The following is a 17,116-nucleotide window of genomic DNA, read 5'->3' on the forward strand; positions in this document are numbered from 1 at the left end:
CTCAAGGGGCTTAGCTTCCTTCGTTCACGATGTGAATCTGTGTATTCTTGTCCTCGTTTGAGGGCGTGGGTTCGAAACCCACTTCTGACACGATGTGTTTTATGAAAATAACTGAAAGAGATGTAATTTTAAAACGTCCAAATTACGTAAAACCACGTCAGGATGGCCGAGCGGTCTAAGGCGCCAGACTCAAGGGGCCTAGCTTTCTTCGTTCACGATGTGAATCTGTGTATTCTGGTCCTCGTTTGAGGGCGTGGGTTCGAATCCCACTTCTGACACGATATAATTTAATAAATTAACGGCAAGAGATGTAATTTATAAAACGTCCAAATTACAATAGACCACGTCAGGATTGCCGAGCGGTCTAAGGCGCCAGACTTAAGGGGCTTAGTTTTTTCGTTCACAACGTGAATCCGTGTATTCTGGTCCTCGTTTGAGGGCAAGGGTTCAAATCCCACTTCTGACACGATATGTTTTATGAAATTAACTAGAAGAGATGTAATTTATAAATCGTCCAAATTACAAGAGACCGCGTTAGGATGGTCGAGCGGTCTAAGGCGCCAGACTCAAGGGGCTTAGTTTCCTTCGTTCACAACGTCAATCTGTGTTTTCTGGTCATCGTATAAGGGCGTGGGTTCGAATCCCACTTCTGACACGATATGTTTTAATAAATTAACTAAAAGAGATGTAATTTATAAAACGTCAAAATTAAAAGACACCACTTCAGGAGGGCCCAGCGGTCTAAGGCGCCAGACTTAAGGGGGTTAGTTTCCTTCATTCACAACGTGAATCTGTGTTTTCTGGTCCTCGTATAAGGGCGTGTGTTCGAATCCCACTTCTGACACGATGTGTTTTATGAAAATAACTGGAAGAGATGTAATTTTAAAACGTCCAAATTACGTAAAACCACGTCAGGATGGCCGAGTGGTCTAAGGTGTCAGACTCAAGGGGCTTAGCTTCCTTCGTTCACGATGTGAATCTGTGTATTCTGGTCCTCGTTTAAGGGCGAGGGTTCGAATCCCACTTCTGACACGATGTGTATTTTGAATATAACTGGAAGAGATGTAATTTTAAAACGTCCAAATTACATAAAACCACGTCAGGATGGCCGAGCGGCCTAAGGTGCCAGACTCAAGTGGCCTAGCTTTCTTCGTTCACGATGTGAATCGCTGTATTCTGGTCCTCGTTTGCGGGAGTGTTTTCGAATCCCACTTCTGACACGATGTGTTTTATGAAAATAACTGGAAGAGATGTAATTTTAAAACGTCCAAATTACATAAGACCACGACAGGATGGCCGAGCGGTCTAAGGCGCAAGACTCAAGGGGCTTAGCTTCATTGATTCACGATGTGAATCGCTGTATTCTGGTCCTCGTTTGCTGGAGTGTTTTCGAATCCCACTTCTGACACGATATGTTTTATGAAAATAACTGGAAGAGATGTAATTTTAAAACGTCCAAATTACATAAGACCTCAACAGGATGGCCGAGCGGTCTAAGGCGCAAGAATCAAGGGGCTTAACTTCCTTCGTTCACGATGTGAATCTGTGTATTCTGGTCCTCGTTTGAGGGCGTGGGTTCGAATCCCACTTCTGACACGATGTGTTTTATGAAAATAACTGGAAGAGATGTAATTTTAAAACGTCCAAATTACATAAAACTACGTCAGGATGGCCGAGCGGTCAAAGGCGCCAGACTCAAGGGGCCTAGCTTTCTTCGTTCACGATGTGAATCTGTGTATTCTGGTCCTCGTTTGAGGGCGTGGGTTCGAATCCCACTTCTGACACGATGTGTTTTATGAAAATAACTGGAAGAGATGTAATTTTAAAACGTCCAAATTACATAAAACCATGTCAGGATGGCCGAGCGGTCTAAGGTGTCAGACTCAAGGGGCTTAGCTTCCTTCGTTCACGATGTGAATCTGTGTATTCTGTTCCTCGTTTGAGGGCGTGGGTTCGAATCCCACTTCTGACAAGATGTGTTTTTTGAATATAACTGGAAGAGATGTAATTTTAAAACGTCCAAATTACATAAAACCACGTCAGGATGGCCGAGCGGCCTAAGGTGCCAGACTCAAGGGGCTTAGCTTCCTTCGTTCACGATGTGAACCTGTGTATTCTGGTCCTCGTTTGAGGGCGTGTGTCCGAATCCCACTTCTGACACGATGTGTTTTATGAAAATAACTAGAAGAGATGTAATTTTAAAAGGTCCGAATTACATAAAACCACGTCAGTATGGCCGAGCGGTCTAAGGCGCCAGACTCAAGGGGCTTAGCTTCCTTCGTTCACGATGTGAATCTGTGTATTCTTGTCCTCGTTTGAGGGCGTGGGTTCGAAACCCACTTCTGACACGATGTGTTTTATGAAAATAACTGGAAGAGATGTAATTTTAAAACGTCCAAATTACGTAAAACCACGTCAGGATGGCCGAGCGGTCTAAGGTGTCAGACTCAAGGGGCTTAGCTTCCTTCGTTCACGATGTGAATCTGTGTATTCTGGTCCTCGTTTAAGGGCGAGGGTTCGAATCCTACTTCTGACACGATGTGTATTTTGAATATAACTGGAAGAGATGTAATTTTAAAACGTCCAAATTACATAGAACTACGTCAGGATGGCCGAGCGGTCTAAGGCGCCAGACTCAAGGGGCCTAGCTTTCTTCGTTCACGATGTGAATCTGTGTATTCTGGTCCTCGTTTGAGGGCGTGGGTTCGAATCCCACTTCTGACACGATATAATTTAATAAATTAACGGCAAGAGATGTAATTTATAAAACGTCCAAATTACAATAGACCACGTCAGGATTGCCGAGCGGTCTAAGGCGCCAGACTTAAGGGGCTTAGTTTTTTCGTTCACAAGGTGAATCCGTGTATTCTGGTCCTCGTTTGAGGGCAAGGGTTCAAATCCCACTTCTGACACGATATGTTTTATGAAATTAACTAGAAGAGATGTAATTTATAAATCGTCCAAATTACAAGAGACCGCGTTAGGATGGTCGAGCGGTCTAAGGCGCCAGACTCAAGGGGCTTAGTTTCCTTCGTTCACAACGTCAATCTGTGTTTTCTGGTCATCGTATAAGGGCGTGGGTTCGAATCCCACTTCTGACACGATATGTTTTAATAAATTAACTAAAAGAGATGTAATTTATAAAACGTCAAAATTAAAAGACACCACTTCAGGAGGGCCCAGCGGTCTAAGGCGCCAGACTTAAGGGGGTTAGTTTCCTTCATTCACAACGTGAATCTGTGTTTTCTGGTCCTCGTATAAGGGCGTGTGTTCGAATCCCACTTCTGACACGATGTGTTTTATGAAAATAACTGGAAGAGATGTAATTTTAAAACGTCCAAATTACGTAAAACCACGTCAGGATGGCCGAGTGGTCTAAGGTGTCAGACTCAAGGGGCTTAGCTTCCTTCGTTCACGATGTGAATCTGTGTATTCTGGTCCTCGTTTAAGGGCGAGGGTTCGAATCCCACTTCTGACACGATGTGTATTTTGAATATAACTGGAAGAGATGTAATTTTAAAACGTCCAAATTACATAAAACCACGTCAGGATGGCCGAGCGGCCTAAGGTGCCAGACTCAAGTGGCCTAGCTTTCTTCGTTCACGATGTGAATCGCTGTATTCTGGTCCTCGTTTGCGGGAGTGTTTTCGAATCCCACTTCTGACACGATGTGTTTTATGAAAATAACTGGAAGAGATGTAATTTTAAAACGTCCAAATTACATAAGACCACGACAGGATGGCCGAGCGGTCTAAGGCGCAAGACTCAAGGGGCTTAGCTTCATTGATTCACGATGTGAATCGCTGTATTCTGGTCCTCGTTTGCTGGAGTGTTTTCGAATCCCACTTCTGACACGATATGTTTTATGAAAATAACTGGAAGAGATGTAATTTTAAAACGTCCAAATTACATAAGACCTCAACAGGATGGCCGAGCGGTCTAAGGCGCAAGAATCAAGGGGCTTAACTTCCTTCGTTCACGATGTGAATCTGTGTATTCTGGTCCTCGTTTGAGGGCGTGGGTTCGAATCCCACTTCTGACACGATGTGTTTTATGAAAATAACTGGAAGAGATGTAATTTTAAAACGTCCAAATTACATAAAACTACGTCAGGATGGCCGAGCGGTCAAAGGCGCCAGACTCAAGGGGCCTAGCTTTCTTCGTTCACGATGTGAATCTGTGTATTCTGGTCCTCGTTTGAGGGCGTGGGTTCGAATCCCACTTCTGACACGATGTGTTTTATGAAAATAACTGGAAGAGATGTAATTTTAAAACGTCCAAATTACATAAAACCATGTCAGGATGGCCGAGCGGTCTAAGGTGTCAGACTCAAGGGGCTTAGCTTCCTTCGTTCACGATGTGAATCTGTGTATTCTGTTCCTCGTTTGAGGGCGTGGGTTCGAATCCCACTTCTGACAAGATGTGTTTTTTGAATATAACTGGAAGAGATGTAATTTTAAAACGTCCAAATTACATAAAACCACGTCAGGATGGCCGAGCGGCCTAAGGTGCCAGACTCAAGGGGCTTAGCTTCCTTCGTTCACGATGTGAACCTGTGTATTCTGGTCCTCGTTTGAGGGCGTGTGTCCGAATCCCACTTCTGACACGATGTGTTTTATGAAAATAACTAGAAGAGATGTAATTTTAAAAGGTCCGAATTACATAAAACCACGTCAGTATGGCCGAGCGGTCTAAGGCGCCAGACTCAAGGGGCTTAGCTTCCTTCGTTCACGATGTGAATCTGTGTATTCTTGTCCTCGTTTGAGGGCGTGGGTTCGAAACCCACTTCTGACACGATGTGTTTTATGAAAATAACTGGAAGAGATGTAATTTTAAAACGTCCAAATTACGTAAAACCACGTCAGGATGGCCGAGCGGTCTAAGGTGTCAGACTCAAGGGGCTTAGCTTCCTTCGTTCACGATGTGAATCTGTGTATTCTGGTCCTCGTTTAAGGGCGAGGGTTCGAATCCTACTTCTGACACGATGTGTATTTTGAATATAACTGGAAGAGATGTAATTTTAAAACGTCCAAATTACATAGAACTACGTCAGGATGGCCGAGCGGTCTAAGGCGCCAGACTCAAGGGGCCTAGCTTTCTTCGTTCACGATGTGAATCTGTGTATTCTGGTCCTCGTTTGAGGGGGTGGGTTCGAATCCCACTTCTGACAAGATGTGTTTTATGAAAATAACTAGAAGAGATGTAATTTTAAAACGTCCAAATTTCATAAATCCACGTCAGTATGGCCGAGCGGTCTAAGGCGCCAGACTCAAGGGAATTAGCTTCCTTCGTTCACGATGTGAATCTGTGTATTCTGGTCCTCGTTTGAGGGCGTGGGTTCGAATCCCACTTCTGACACGATATGTTTTATGAAATTAACTAGAAGAGATGTAATTTATAAATCGTCCAAATTACAAGAGACCGCGTTAGGATGGTCGAGCGGTCTAAGGCGCCAGACTCAAGGGGCTTAGTTTCCTTCGTTCACAACGTCAATCTGTGTTTTCTGGTCATCGTATAAGGGCGTGGGTTCGAATCCCACTTCTGACACGATATGTTTTAATAAATTAACTAAAAGAGATGTAATTTATAAAACGTCAAAATTAAAAGACACCACTTCAGGAGGGCCCAGCGGTCTAAGGCGCCAGACTTAAGGGGGTTAGTTTCCTTCATTCACAACGTGAATCTGTGTTTTCTGGTCCTCGTATAAGGGCGTGTGTTCGAATCCCACTTCTGACACGATGTGTTTTATGAAAATAACTGGAAGAGATGTAATTTTAAAACGTCCAAATTACGTAAAACCACGTCAGGATGGCCGAGTGGTCTAAGGTGTCAGACTCAAGGGGCTTAGCTTCCTTCGTTCACGATGTGAATCTGTGTATTCTGGTCCTCGTTTAAGGGCGTGGGTTCGAATCCCACTTCTGACACGATGTGTTTTATGAAAATAACTGGAAGAGATGTAATTTTAAAACGTCCAAATTACATAAAACCACGTCAGGATGGCCGAGCGGCCTAAGGTGCCAGACTCAAGTGGCCTAGCTTTCTTCGTTCACGATGTGAATCGCTGTATTCTGATCCTCGTTTGCGGGAGTGTTTTCGAATCCCACTTCTGACACGATGTGTTTTATGAAAATAACTGGAAGAGATGTAATTTTAAAACGTCCAAATTACATAAGACCACGACAGGATGGCCGAGCGGTCTAAGGCGCAAGACTCAAGGGGCTTAGCTTCATTGATTCACGATGTGAATCGCTGTATTCTGGTCCTCGTTTGCTGGAGTGTTTTCGAATCCCACTTCTGACACGATATGTTTTATGAAAATAACTGGAAGAGATGTAATTTTAAAACGTCCAAATTACATAAGACCGCAACAGGATGGCCGAGCGGTCTAAGGCGCAAGAATCAAGGGGCTTAACTTCCTTCGTTCACGATGTGAATCTGTGTATTCTGGTCCTCGTTTGAGGGCGTGGGTTCGAATCCCACTTCTGACACGATGTGTTTTATGAAAATAACTGGAAGAGATGTAATTTTAAAACGTCCAAATTACATAAAACTACGTCAGGATGGCCGAGCGGTCAAAGGCGCCAGACTCAAGGGGCCTAGCTTTCTTCGTTCACGATGTGAATCTGTGTATTCTGGTCCTCGTTTGAGGGCGTGGGTTCGAATCCCACTTCTGACACGATGTGTTTTATGAAAATAACTGGAAGAGATGTAATTTTAAAACGTCCAAATTTCATAAATCCACGTCAGTATGGCCGAGCGGTCTAAGGCGCCAGACTCAAGGGGCTTAGCTTCCTTCGTTCACGATGTGAATCTGTTTGGTCCTCGTTTGAGGGCGTGGGTTCGAATCCCACTTCTGACAAGATGTGTTTTTTGAATATAACTGGAAGAGATGTAATTTTAAAACGTCCAAATTACATAAAACCACGTCAGGATGGCCGAGCGGCCTAAGGTGCCAGACTCAAGTGGCTTAGCTTCCTTCGTTCACGATGTGAATCTGTGTATTCTGGTCCTCGTTTAAGGGCGAGGGTTCGAATCCTACTTCTGACACGATGTGTATTTTGAATATAACTGGAAGAGATGTAATTTTAAAACGTCCAAATTACATAAAACTACGTCAGGATGGCCGAGCGGTCTAAGGCGCCAGACTCAAGGGGCCTAGCTTTCTTCGTTCACGATGTGAATCTGTGTATTCTGGTCCTCGTTTGAGGGCGTGGGTTCGAATCCCACTTCTGACAAGATGTGTTTTATGAAAATAACTAGAAGAGATGTAATTTTAAAACGTCCAAATTACATAAATCCACGTCAGTATGGCCGAGCGGTCTAAGGCGCCAGACTCAAGGGGCTTAGCTTCCTTCGTTCACGATGTGAATCTGTGTATTCTCGTCCTCGTTTGAGGGCGTGGGTTCGAATCCCACTTCTGACACGATGTGTTTTTTTAAAATAACTGGAAGCGATGTAATTTTAAAACGTCCAAATTACATAAAACCACGTCAGTATGACCGAGCGGTCTAAGGCGCCAGACTCAAGGGGCTTAGCTTCCTTCGTTCACGATGTGAATCTGTGTATTCTCGTCCTCGTTTGAGGGCGTGGGTTCGAATCCCACTTCTGACACGATGTGTTTTTTTAAAATAACTGGAAGCGATGTAATTTTAAAACGTCCAAATTACATAAAGCCACGTCAGGATGGCCGAGCGGTCTAAGGCGCCAGACTCAAGGGGCTTAGCTTCCTTCGTTCACGTTGTGAATCTGTGTATTCTCGTCCTCGTTTGAGGGCGTGGGTTCGAATCCCACTTCTGACACGATGTGTTTTTTGAAAATAACTGGAAGCGATGTAATTTTAAAACGTCCAAATTACATAAAACCACGTCAGGATGGCCGAGCGGCCTAAGGTGCCAGACTCATGGGGCTTAGCTTCCTTCGTTCACGATGTGAATCACTGTATTCTGGTCCTCGTTTGAGGGCGTGGGTTCGAATCCCTCTTCTGACACGATGTGTTTTATGAAAATAACTAGAAGAGATGTAATTTTAAAACGTCCAAATTACATAAAACCACATCAGTATGGCCGAGCGGTCTAAGGCGCCAGACTCAAGGGGCTTAGCTTCCTTCGATCACGATGTGAATCTGTGTATTCTCGTCCTCGTTTGAGGGCGTGGGTTCGAATCTCACTTCTGACACGATGTGTTTTTTGAAAATAACTGGAAGAGATGTAGTTTTAAAACACCCAAATTACATAAAACCACGTCAGTATGACCGAGCGGTCTAAGGCGCCAGACTCAAGGGGCTTAGCTTCCTTCGTTCACGATGTGAATCTGTGTATTCTCGTCCTCGTTTGAGGGCGTGGGTTCGAATCCCACTTCTGACACGATGTGTTTTTTTAAAATAACTGGAAGCGATGTAATTTTAAAACGTCCAAATTACATAAAGCCACGTCAGGATGGCCGAGCGGTCTAAGGCGCCAGACTCAAGGGGCTTAGCTTCCTTCGTTCACGATGTGAATCTGTGTATACTCGTCCTCGTTTGAGGGCGTGGGTTCGAATCCCACTTTCAACACGATGTGTTTTTTGAAAATAACTGGAAGCGATGTAATTTTAAAACGTCCAAATTACATAAAACCACGTCAGGATGGCCGAGCGGCCTAAGGTGCCAGACTCATGGGGCTTAGCTTCCTTCGTTCACGATGTGAATCACTGTATTCTGGTCCTCGTTTGAGGGCGTGGGTTCGAATCCCTCTTCTGACACGATGTGTTTTATGAAAATAACTAGAAGAGATGTAATTTTGAAACGTCCAAATTACATAAAACCACATCAGTATGGCCGAGCGGTCTAAGGCGCCAGACTCAAGGGGCTTAGCTTCCTTCGTTCGCGATGTGAATCTGTGTATTCTTGTCCTCGTTTGAGGGCGTGGGTTCGAATCCCACTTCTGACACGATGTGTTTTTTGAAAATAGCTGGAAGAGATGTAATTTTAAAACGTCCAAATTACATAAAACTACGTCAGGATGGCCGAGCGGTCTAAGGCGCCAGACTCAAGGGGCTTAGCTTCCTTCGTTCACGATGTGAATCTGTGTATTCTGGTCCTCGTTTGAGGGCGTGGGTTCGAATCCCACTTCTGACACGATGTGTTTTATGAAAATAACTAGAAGAGATGTAATTTTAAAACGTCCAATATACATAAAACTACGTCAGTATGGCCGAGCGGTCTAAGGCGCCAGACTCAAGGGGCTTAGCTTCCTTCGTTCACGATGTGAATCTGTGTATTCTTGTCCTCGTTTGAGGGCGTGGGTTCGAATCCCTCTTCTGACACGATGTGTTTTATGAAAATAACTAGAAGAGATGTAATTTTAAAACGTCCAAATTACATAAAACCACATCAGTATGGCCGAGCGGTCTAAGGCGCCAGACTCAAGGGGCTTAGCTTCCTTCGTTCGCGATGTGAATCTGTGTATTCTTGTCCTCGTTTGAGGGCGTGGGTTCGAATCCCACTTCTGACACGATGTGTTTTTTGAAAATAACTGGAAGAGATGTAATTTTAAAACGTCCAAATTACATAAAACTACGTCAGGATGGCCGAGCGGTCTAAGGCGCCAGACTCAAGGGGCTTAGCTTCCTTCGTTCACGATGTGAATCTGTGTATTCTGGTCCTCGTTTGAGGGCGTGGGTTCGAATCCCACTTCTGACACGATGTGTTTTATGAAAATAACTAGAAGAGATGTAATTTTAAAACGTCCAATATACATAAAACTACGTCAGTATGGCCGAGCGGTCTAAGGCGCCAGACTCAAGGGAATTAGCTTCCTTCGTTCACGATGTGAATCTGTGTATTCTCGTCCTCGTTTGAGGGCGTGGGTTCGAATCCCACTTCTGACACGATATGTTTTATGAAATTAACTAGAAGAGATGTAATTTATAAATCGTCCAAATTACAAGAGACCGCGTTAGGATGGTCGAGCGGTCTAAGGCGCCAGACTCAAGGGGCTTAGTTTCCTTCGTTCACAACGTCAATCTGTGTTTTCTGGTCATCGTATAAGGGCGTGGGTTCGAATCCCACTTCTGACACGATATGTTTTAATAAATTAACTAAAAGAGATGTAATTTATAAAACGTCAAAATTAAAAGACACCACTTCAGGAGGGCCCAGCGGTCTAAGGCGCCAGACTTAAGGGGGTTAGTTTCCTTCATTCACAACGTGAATCTGTGTTTTCTGGTCCTCGTATAAGGGCGTGTGTTCGAATCCCACTTCTGACACGATGTGTTTTATGAAAATAACTGGAAGAGATGTAATTTTAAAACGTCCAAATTACGTAAAACCACGTCAGGATGGCCGAGTGGTCTAAGGTGTCAGACTCAAGGGGCTTAGCTTCCTTCGTTCACGATGTGAATCTGTGTATTCTGGTCCTCGTTTAAGGGCGTGGGTTCGAATCCCACTTCTGACACGATGTGTTTTATGAAAATAACTGGAAGAGATGTAATTTTAAAACGTCCAAATTACATAAAACCACGTCAGGATGGCCGAGCGGTCTAAGGCGCAAGACTCAAGGGGCTTAGCTTCATTGATTCACGATGTGAATCGCTGTATTCTGGTCCTCGTTTGCTGGAGTGTTTTCGAATCCCACTTCTGACACGATATGTTTTATGAAAATAACTGGAAGAGATGTAATTTTAAAACGTCCAAATTACATAAGACCGCAACAGGATGGCCGAGCGGTCTAAGGCGCAAGAATCAAGGGGCTTAACTTCCTTCGTTCACGATGTGAATCTGTGTATTCTGGTCCTCGTTTGAGGGCGTGGGTTCGAATCCCACTTCTGACACGATGTGTTTTATGAAAATAACTGGAAGAGATGTAATTTTAAAACGTCCAAATTACGTAAAACCACGTCAGGATGGCCGAGTGGTCTAAGGTGTCAGACTCAAGGGGCTTAGCTTCCTTCGTTCACGATGTGAATCTGTGTATTCTGGTCCTCGTTTAAGGGCGTGGGTTCGAATCCCACTTCTGACACGATGTGTTTTATGAAAATAACTGGAAGAGATGTAATTTTGAAACGTCCAAATTACATAAGACCACGACAGGATGGCCGAGCGGTCTAAGGCGCAAGACTCAAGGGGCTTAGCTTCATTGATTCACGATGTGAATCGCTGTATTCTGGTCCTCGTTTGCTGGAGTGTTTTCGAATCCCACTTCTGACACGATATGTTTTATGAAAATAACTGGAAGAGATGTAATTTTAAAACGTCCAAATTACATAAGACCGCAACAGGATGGCCGAGCGGTCTAAGGCGCAAGAATCAAGGGGCTTAACTTCCTTCGTTCACGATGTGAATCTGTGTATTCTGGTCCTCGTTTGAGGGCGTGGGTTCGAATCCCACTTCTGACACGATGTGTTTTATGAAAATAACTGGAAGAGATGTAATTTTAAAACGTCCAAATTACATAAAACTACGTCAGGATGGCCGAGCGGTCAAAGGCGCCAGACTCAAGGGGCCTAGCTTTCTTCGTTCACGATGTGAATCTGTGTATTCTGGTCCTCGTTTGAGGGCGTGGGTTCGAATCCCACTTCTGACACGATGTGTTTTATGAAAATAACTGGAAGAGATGTAATTTTAAAACGTCCAAATTTCATAAATCCACGTCAGTATGGCCGAGCGGTCTAAGGCGCCAGACTCAAGGGGCTTAGCTTCCTTCGTTCACGATGTGAATCTGTTTGGTCCTCGTTTGAGGGCGTGGGTTCGAATCCCACTTCTGACAAGATGTGTTTTTTGAATATAACTGGAAGAGATGTAATTTTAAAACGTCCAATATACATAAAACTACGTCAGTATGGCCGAGCGGTCTAAGGCGCCAGACTCAAGGGAATTAGCTTCCTTCGTTCACGATGTGAATCTGTGTATTCTCGTCCTCGTTTGAGGGCGTGGGTTCGAATCCCACTTCTGACACGATATGTTTTATGAAATTAACTAGAAGAGATGTAATTTATAAATCGTCCAAATTACAAGAGACCGCGTTAGGATGGTCGAGCGGTCTAAGGCGCCAGACTCAAGGGGCTTAGTTTCCTTCGTTCACAACGTCAATCTGTGTTTTCTGGTCATCGTATAAGGGCGTGGGTTCGAATCCCACTTCTGACACGATATGTTTTAATAAATTAACTAAAAGAGATGTAATTTATAAAACGTCAAAATTAAAAGACACCACTTCAGGAGGGCCCAGCGGTCTAAGGCGCCAGACTTAAGGGGGTTAGTTTCCTTCATTCACAACGTGAATCTGTGTTTTCTGGTCCTCGTATAAGGGCGTGTGTTCGAATCCCACTTCTGACACGATGTGTTTTATGAAAATAACTGGAAGAGATGTAATTTTAAAACGTCCAAATTACGTAAAACCACGTCAGGATGGCCGAGTGGTCTAAGGTGTCAGACTCAAGGGGCTTAGCTTCCTTCGTTCACGATGTGAATCTGTGTATTCTGGTCCTCGTTTAAGGGCGTGGGTTCGAATCCCACTTCTGACACGATGTGTTTTATGAAAATAACTGGAAGAGATGTAATTTTAAAACGTCCAAATTACATAAAACCACGTCAGGATGGCCGAGCGGCCTAAGGTGCCAGACTCAAGTGGCCTAGCTTTCTTCGTTCACGATGTGAATCGCTGTATTCTGATCCTCGTTTGCGGGAGTGTTTTCGAATCCCACTTCTGACACGATGTGTTTTATGAAAATAACTGGAAGAGATGTAATTTTAAAACGTCCAAATTACATAAGACCACGACAGGATGGCCGAGCGGTCTAAGGCGCAAGACTCAAGGGGCTTAGCTTCATTGATTCACGATGTGAATCGCTGTATTCTGGTCCTCGTTTGCTGGAGTGTTTTCGAATCCCACTTCTGACACGATATGTTTTATGAAAATAACTGGAAGAGATGTAATTTTAAAACGTCCAAATTACATAAGACCGCAACAGGATGGCCGAGCGGTCTAAGGCGCAAGAATCAAGGGGCTTAACTTCCTTCGTTCACGATGTGAATCTGTGTATTCTGGTCCTCGTTTGAGGGCGTGGGTTCGAATCCCACTTCTGACACGATGTGTTTTATGAAAATAACTGGAAGAGATGTAATTTTAAAACGTCCAAATTACATAAAACTACGTCAGGATGGCCGAGCGGTCAAAGGCGCCAGACTCAAGGGGCCTAGCTTTCTTCGTTCACGATGTGAATCTGTGTATTCTGGTCCTCGTTTGAGGGCGTGGGTTCGAATCCCACTTCTGACACGATGTGTTTTATGAAAATAACTGGAAGAGATGTAATTTTAAAACGTCCAAATTTCATAAATCCACGTCAGTATGGCCGAGCGGTCTAAGGCGCCAGACTCAAGGGGCTTAGCTTCCTTCGTTCACGATGTGAATCTGTTTGGTCCTCGTTTGAGGGCGTGGGTTCGAATCCCACTTCTGACAAGATGTGTTTTTTGAATATAACTGGAAGAGATGTAATTTTAAAACGTCCAAATTACATAAAACCACGTCAGGATGGCCGAGCGGCCTAAGGTGCCAGACTCAAGTGGCTTAGCTTCCTTCGTTCACGATGTGAATCTGTGTATTCTGGTCCTCGTTTAAGGGCGAGGGTTCGAATCCTACTTCTGACACGATGTGTATTTTGAATATAACTGGAAGAGATGTAATTTTAAAACGTCCAAATTACATAAAACTACGTCAGGATGGCCGAGCGGTCTAAGGCGCCAGACTCAAGGGGCCTAGCTTTCTTCGTTCACGATGTGAATCTGTGTATTCTGGTCCTCGTTTGAGGGCGTGGGTTCGAATCCCACTTCTGACAAGATGTGTTTTATGAAAATAACTAGAAGAGATGTAATTTTAAAACGTCCAAATTACATAAATCCACGTCAGTATGGCCGAGCGGTCTAAGGCGCCAGACTCAAGGGGCTTAGCTTCCTTCGTTCACGATGTGAATCTGTGTATTCTCGTCCTCGTTTGAGGGCGTGGGTTCGAATCCCACTTCTGACACGATGTGTTTTTTTAAAATAACTGGAAGCGATGTAATTTTAAAACGTCCAAATTACATAAAACCACGTCAGTATGACCGAGCGGTCTAAGGCGCCAGACTCAAGGGGCTTAGCTTCCTTCGTTCACGATGTGAATCTGTGTATTCTCGTCCTCGTTTGAGGGCGTGGGTTCGAATCCCACTTCTGACACGATGTGTTTTTTTAAAATAACTGGAAGCGATGTAATTTTAAAACGTCCAAATTACATAAAGCCACGTCAGGATGGCCGAGCGGTCTAAGGCGCCAGACTCAAGGGGCTTAGCTTCCTTCGTTCACGTTGTGAATCTGTGTATTCTCGTCCTCGTTTGAGGGCGTGGGTTCGAATCCCACTTCTGACACGATGTGTTTTTTGAAAATAACTGGAAGCGATGTAATTTTAAAACGTCCAAATTACATAAAACCACGTCAGGATGGCCGAGCGGCCTAAGGTGCCAGACTCATGGGGCTTAGCTTCCTTCGTTCACGATGTGAATCACTGTATTCTGGTCCTCGTTTGAGGGCGTGGGTTCGAATCCCTCTTCTGACACGATGTGTTTTATGAAAATAACTAGAAGAGATGTAATTTTGAAACGTCCAAATTACATAAAACCACATCAGTATGGCCGAGCGGTCTAAGGCGCCAGACTCAAGGGGCTTAGCTTCCTTCGATCACGATGTGAATCTGTGTATTCTCGTCCTCGTTTGAGGGCGTGGGTTCGAATCTCACTTCTGACACGATGTGTTTTTTGAAAATAACTGGAAGAGATGTAGTTTTAAAACACCCAAATTACATAAAACCACGTCAGTATGACCGAGCGGTCTAAGGCGCCAGACTCAAGGGGCTTAGCTTCCTTCGTTCACGATGTGAATCTGTGTATTCTCGTCCTCGTTTGAGGGCGTGGGTTCGAATCCCACTTCTGACACGATGTGTTTTTTTAAAATAACTGGAAGCGATGTAATTTTAAAACGTCCAAATTACATAAAGCCACGTCAGGATGGCCGAGCGGTCTAAGGCGCCAGACTCAAGGGGCTTAGCTTCCTTCGTTCACGTTGTGAATCTGTGTATACTCGTCCTCGTTTGAGGGCGTGGGTTCGAATCCCACTTTCAACACGATGTGTTTTTTGAAAATAACTGGAAGCGATGTAATTTTAAAACGTCCAAATTACATAAAACCACGTCAGGATGGCCGAGCGGCCTAAGGTGCCAGACTCATGGGGCTTAGCTTCCTTCGTTCACGATGTGAATCACTGTATTCTGGTCCTCGTTTGAGGGCGTGGGTTCGAATCCCTCTTCTGACACGATGTGTTTTATGAAAATAACTAGAAGAGATGTAATTTTGAAACGTCCAAATTACATAAAACCACATCAGTATGGCCGAGCGGTCTAAGGCGCCAGACTCAAGGGGCTTAGCTTCCTTCGTTCGCGATGTGAATCTGTGTATTCTTGTCCTCGTTTGAGGGCGTGGGTTCGAATCCCACTTCTGACACGATGTGTTTTTTGAAAATAGCTGGAAGAGATGTAATTTTAAAACGTCCAAATTACATAAAACTACGTCAGGATGGCCGAGCGGTCTAAGGCGCCAGACTCAAGGGGCTTAGCTTCCTTCGTTCACGATGTGAATCTGTGTATTCTGGTCCTCGTTTGAGGGCGTGGGTTCGAATCCCACTTCTGACACGATGTGTTTTATGAAAATAACTAGAAGAGATGTAATTTTAAAACGTCCAATATACATAAAACTACGTCAGTATGGCCGAGCGGTCTAAGGCGCCAGACTCAAGGGGCTTAGCTTCCTTCGTTCACGATGTGAATCACTGTATTCTGGTCCTCGTTTGAGGGCGTGGGTTCGAATCCCTCTTCTGACACGATGTGTTTTATGAAAATAACTAGAAGAGATGTAATTTTGAAACGTCCAAATTACATAAAACCACATCAGTATGGCCGAGCGGTCTAAGGCGCCAGACTCAAGGGGCTTAGCTTCCTTCGTTCGCGATGTGAATCTGTGTATTCTTGTCCTCGTTTGAGGGCGTGGGTTCGAATCCCACTTCTGACACGATGTGTTTTTTGAAAATAACTGGAAGAGATGTAATTTTAAAACGTCCAAATTACATAAAACTACGTCAGGATGGCCGAGCGGTCTAAGGCGCCAGACTCAAGGGGCTTAGCTTCCTTCGTTCACGATGTGAATCTGTGTATTCTGGTCCTCGTTTGAGGGCGTGGGTTCGAATCCCACTTCTGACACGATGTGTTTTATGAAAATAACTAGAAGAGATGTAATTTTAAAACGTCCAATATACATAAAACTACGTCAGTATGGCCGAGCGGTCTAAGGCGCCAGACTCAAGGGGCTTAGCTTCCTTCGTTCACGATGTGAATCTGTGTATTCTCGTCCTCGTTTGAGGGCGTGGGTTCGAATCCCACTTCTGACACGATGTGTTTTTTGAAAATAACTGGAAGCGATGTAATTTTAAAACGTCCAAATTACATAAAGCCACGTCAGGATGGCCGAGCGGAGCCATTTTGGGAAAAGGTAGAGTATCCAGAGTCGAAAAATTTATCGGGCCGGGCCGGGTCGGGCTTTTCAAATTAAGGAAATTAAGGGGCAGTTACTTACAAAATTTTAAAGCTCGCGCCCTGATTCCTATACCAAGCAGAGCAGCGGTGGTCTAGTGTGACGTCACATAAGCGAATTGTTGGAGAGAAAAAAAATTTCGAAGCCAGCGTGAGCCCTTTTGCCCCTCTCGCATCGTCACACGCGTAAACACTAAACACCAAAGATACCGCATAAATCTATCAATTTTGCACGCCATCTATGATGGACGCGCAAAGTTAAAAATACATCCAATCAAAAGAAAAGAAAACAAGACGGCCCAAGGGCTCGTAATAGTGGCCATATCGTACGAGTGAATAGCCCCTCTATACCCTACCCTAATGAGTGGATAACCCCTCTATACCTTACCCTAATGAGTGAATAGCGCTATCTTTTTCAATGCTTAAATGATTTACCGTGCATAAAATCAGAGTGAATAGCCCCTCGATTCCCTACTCTAAACAGTGATTAAATTATAACCGTATAAATTTACTTATGCTGTAATTCTAATATT

The 17,116-nt window shown here is 44.2% G+C and overlaps 15 non-coding genes across 15 annotated transcripts; all 15 read left to right on the forward strand.

Moving 5' to 3' along the window:
- Nucleotides 1–156: 156 nt before the first annotated feature.
- On the forward strand, nt 157–278 carry TRNAL-CAA (transfer RNA leucine (anticodon CAA)). The gene is made up of 2 exons: nt 157–194; nt 233–278. It is a non-coding gene; the product is annotated as a tRNA-Leu (tRNA).
- Nucleotides 279–1,662: 1,384 nt separating this feature from the next.
- Nucleotides 1,663–1,784, forward strand: TRNAL-CAA (transfer RNA leucine (anticodon CAA)). Its single transcript has 2 exons — nt 1,663–1,700; nt 1,739–1,784. It is a non-coding gene; the product is annotated as a tRNA-Leu (tRNA).
- Nucleotides 1,785–2,602: 818 nt separating this feature from the next.
- Nucleotides 2,603–2,724, forward strand: TRNAL-CAA (transfer RNA leucine (anticodon CAA)). Its single transcript has 2 exons — nt 2,603–2,640; nt 2,679–2,724. It is a non-coding gene; the product is annotated as a tRNA-Leu (tRNA).
- Nucleotides 2,725–4,108: 1,384 nt separating this feature from the next.
- On the forward strand, nt 4,109–4,230 carry TRNAL-CAA (transfer RNA leucine (anticodon CAA)). Its single transcript has 2 exons — nt 4,109–4,146; nt 4,185–4,230. It is a non-coding gene; the product is annotated as a tRNA-Leu (tRNA).
- Nucleotides 4,231–5,048: 818 nt separating this feature from the next.
- TRNAL-CAA (transfer RNA leucine (anticodon CAA)) lies at nt 5,049–5,170 on the forward strand. Its single transcript has 2 exons — nt 5,049–5,086; nt 5,125–5,170. It is a non-coding gene; the product is annotated as a tRNA-Leu (tRNA).
- Nucleotides 5,171–5,236: 66 nt separating this feature from the next.
- Nucleotides 5,237–5,358, forward strand: TRNAL-CAA (transfer RNA leucine (anticodon CAA)). The gene is made up of 2 exons: nt 5,237–5,274; nt 5,313–5,358. It is a non-coding gene; the product is annotated as a tRNA-Leu (tRNA).
- Nucleotides 5,359–6,554: 1,196 nt separating this feature from the next.
- On the forward strand, nt 6,555–6,676 carry TRNAL-CAA (transfer RNA leucine (anticodon CAA)). The gene is made up of 2 exons: nt 6,555–6,592; nt 6,631–6,676. It is a non-coding gene; the product is annotated as a tRNA-Leu (tRNA).
- A 437-nt stretch (nt 6,677–7,113) lies between these two features.
- TRNAL-CAA (transfer RNA leucine (anticodon CAA)) lies at nt 7,114–7,235 on the forward strand. The gene is made up of 2 exons: nt 7,114–7,151; nt 7,190–7,235. It is a non-coding gene; the product is annotated as a tRNA-Leu (tRNA).
- Nucleotides 7,236–8,993: 1,758 nt separating this feature from the next.
- TRNAL-CAA (transfer RNA leucine (anticodon CAA)) lies at nt 8,994–9,115 on the forward strand. The gene is made up of 2 exons: nt 8,994–9,031; nt 9,070–9,115. It is a non-coding gene; the product is annotated as a tRNA-Leu (tRNA).
- A 442-nt stretch (nt 9,116–9,557) lies between these two features.
- TRNAL-CAA (transfer RNA leucine (anticodon CAA)) lies at nt 9,558–9,679 on the forward strand. The gene is made up of 2 exons: nt 9,558–9,595; nt 9,634–9,679. It is a non-coding gene; the product is annotated as a tRNA-Leu (tRNA).
- A 1,760-nt stretch (nt 9,680–11,439) lies between these two features.
- On the forward strand, nt 11,440–11,561 carry TRNAL-CAA (transfer RNA leucine (anticodon CAA)). The gene is made up of 2 exons: nt 11,440–11,477; nt 11,516–11,561. It is a non-coding gene; the product is annotated as a tRNA-Leu (tRNA).
- Nucleotides 11,562–13,128: 1,567 nt separating this feature from the next.
- TRNAL-CAA (transfer RNA leucine (anticodon CAA)) lies at nt 13,129–13,250 on the forward strand. Its single transcript has 2 exons — nt 13,129–13,166; nt 13,205–13,250. It is a non-coding gene; the product is annotated as a tRNA-Leu (tRNA).
- Nucleotides 13,251–13,687: 437 nt separating this feature from the next.
- Nucleotides 13,688–13,809, forward strand: TRNAL-CAA (transfer RNA leucine (anticodon CAA)). Its single transcript has 2 exons — nt 13,688–13,725; nt 13,764–13,809. It is a non-coding gene; the product is annotated as a tRNA-Leu (tRNA).
- Nucleotides 13,810–15,567: 1,758 nt separating this feature from the next.
- On the forward strand, nt 15,568–15,689 carry TRNAL-CAA (transfer RNA leucine (anticodon CAA)). The gene is made up of 2 exons: nt 15,568–15,605; nt 15,644–15,689. It is a non-coding gene; the product is annotated as a tRNA-Leu (tRNA).
- A 442-nt stretch (nt 15,690–16,131) lies between these two features.
- On the forward strand, nt 16,132–16,253 carry TRNAL-CAA (transfer RNA leucine (anticodon CAA)). The gene is made up of 2 exons: nt 16,132–16,169; nt 16,208–16,253. It is a non-coding gene; the product is annotated as a tRNA-Leu (tRNA).
- The last annotated feature ends 863 nt before the right edge of the window (nt 16,254–17,116 follow it).

Source organism: Phalangium opilio, unplaced genomic scaffold, assembly GCF_054372755.1.
Source record: "Phalangium opilio isolate 3A_F unplaced genomic scaffold, DU_Popi_V2 ptg000082l_1, whole genome shotgun sequence".
Taxonomy (NCBI): Eukaryota; Metazoa; Arthropoda; class Arachnida; order Opiliones; family Phalangiidae; genus Phalangium; species Phalangium opilio.